Source organism: Berghia stephanieae, chromosome 2 (genome assembly GCF_034508935.2).
Source record: "Berghia stephanieae isolate SIO BIC M18660-M18661 chromosome 2, UCSD_Bste_1.3, whole genome shotgun sequence".
Taxonomy (NCBI): Eukaryota; Metazoa; Mollusca; class Gastropoda; order Nudibranchia; family Aeolidiidae; genus Berghia; species Berghia stephanieae.
In genome coordinates this window covers 4,084,653-4,087,152 of record NC_088361.1, presented here as the reverse complement: position 1 = coordinate 4,087,152, position 2,500 = coordinate 4,084,653, and the positions used below count along the sequence as shown (strand labels likewise).

The 2,500-nt window shown below is 37.0% G+C and overlaps 1 protein-coding gene across 1 annotated transcript in view; it reads right to left on the bottom strand.

Moving 5' to 3' along the window:
* LOC144964190 (putative peptidylglycine alpha-hydroxylating monooxygenase 1) overlaps positions 1-2,500 on the bottom strand; it is a 60,563-nt gene that overhangs the window by 4,881 nt on the left and 53,182 nt on the right. The window lies entirely within an intron of this gene.

Genomic DNA, 2,500 nt, shown 5'->3' with positions numbered 1-2,500 from the left:
AAACAGAAAAATAGTGATAATGATAAATATTTTATTTATATAGAGCGTATCCAAAGTAAATACGTATCCTAAACAGTTCACAATTTTTTATCTCCTGACCTTAAGATGCGGAGACGCAAATTAACATCAGCAACTATAAGGCAGTGTGTTAGCTGTAGTCCAATTCTCTCACAAAAACAACGCTGCACTGAAGGCATATCGTCAAGATGACTAATCTCATCATAAATCTTACTGATCTGATTTCAGTTGGGTTGATAGACCAAGACTGTATCTCAAAACCAACAGACAAATACAAAAAAGAGCACCCCACATACATTTACTCTTGACAGGGACAGCAGAAAATAACATGATTTCTTCAAAACTCTCAGCTGACATTTTTGGAAGCATCATTTATCGTTTCATTCTTGACACTGTTAATGAGAAAAGGTCCCCTTTTGCTAATTTTGTACTTGTCGGTAAAGATTTTGACCGCTCTCTTCTGGTAAATTTTGTACTAGAAAACAATAAATCAGTTTTACAAGTCAACTCATGATGGACTAATGTATTCAACTGAGTGAGGTCTCACCAACGTCTCCTATATTTAAGACTAGTCAAATCCAAAAACTGTAACCAATCATTATCTGAAAGGCCTTTGATGGCCAATCACCTTTTTTAGCCATTCTTTGAACATTTGCAATGCTGATAATTTCGCATTTGTAAATTAAACTCCAAATGCAATTACCATATTCAAAGAAAGGCTGAATGAGAGATGTGTACACATTTATGAGAAATACAATTGTCAAGACAGACACATTTCTGAAGATATTATCCCTCGTTCTATTTCCATATTTGCTCTTTAAAAATGCAGTCATTCATACGTAAATCAAAATTTACATTTTTAGAATCAGTGTTCGGCCTGGGTGTTGTTCAAGAAACATCAGTAAAATTTGATTTTTTCTTTTAATTTTACGGGGGTGTTTAATTGTTATCTGAATGTACTATATTATTCAGTTATATCCCTTGGTCTAGAAGGTCTCATTGTCATTACAGTAGTAGTATTCGGGTAATGTATGGTGAAGGCAATAATTGTAAACAAAACGTGCGATTTTGTATATTATTCTTTTCTCTATTGGAAGTGTTGTGACTTAAGGATCAGTGTTTTATTGTCCCAATGCTTTGTCTTTGTAACTATACAAGCAGCTTTGTTTATGCATCAACTGTTCAGCAATATTTTTGGTACGCCGTACAGCACAGAGTTATAATAACCCAAGCGGCTGATAACAAGGGGAGGGATAAGTGTTTTGCGTCTTTCGCTATCAATAAAATTTCGTATTCTGCATATCATTTGGAGAGCGCTATGAACCGCCTGACAGCACTTTGTTGTGTGTGCGCGCGCGTGTCTAGGTGAGTGTAAAAATAGAAACCAAAGTTTCGAACGACATTGAATTTTTAATAACAGATTCGCTGAAGGACAGTTGATCAATGAGTATATCCTCTCCTATCTTTTGGAATACAACCAGCTCAGTTTTGTCCCCGTTGAATTTAAGCTTGTTGTTTGTCATCCATGCTTAAACGTTATCTAGACATGCTGTGAGTCGCTCTTTTGTTTCTTCGATGTTCTTTTTTTTATGATGAAATGGGAGTGTATAACTGGGTATTATTGGCGAAGAGATGATGACTGAGACAGAAAGTCGCGATGATGTTGCTCAACGTGTATATTTTGAAAATATAAGGGCCAAGCACTGAACCCTGTGGAACGCCAAATTGCAGCTTTGTTGGTGGTGAAAGGGAATCATTTATAAAAATGCGCTGTGACCTGTCTCGTAGAGAGCATGAAAACCATTCTAGAGCTTTGTCTCCGATTCCAAAGAGCTTCTGCATTCGGTCTAGTAATATTGCATGATCCGCTGTGTCGAACGCGGCATTAGGTCCAGTAACAGTAGTATTGCATTATCATTTTTGTCAAGTAGGCCGATAATATCATTGTGGACACGCAAAAGTGGTGTTTCTATGCTCTGTGATTGATTATAGGCGGATTGAAAAACAGTATGCAGATTGTTGAAATTTATCCAGTTGAGGCGTTTGACAATGAGTCTCTCTATTAATTTTGAAATGAAATGAAGGTTCGAGACTGGCTTGTAGTTTTTTTAATCGAAACTCACCAAACATAATATTAAAAATTAGTTTTAAAATTGTGAAGACCACAAAAACGAAGTAAATAGCGAGTTTGTGTTCAATAGTTCAACAACTTAGATCATTTATGTTTCATTGAAGACTACTCACAACTACTCACTTTTCAATCTCTTTCGGTAATTGTCGCCTTGCAATGTGAATTTTAGAGCAGGGTTGGGCGATCAATTAACTAAAGCTACGAGATAAAGCTGGGGGCTGGGTGGACCACTCTGCTTAGCGAACAGAATTGGATAAAACTCTGCTTGAGTGAGCCTTGTGACTCTCTCCGTATCTGACGGATGTACCCGGAGCCAGAATTGCAGCCGAAACCGTTAGTGTCCATTTCAAT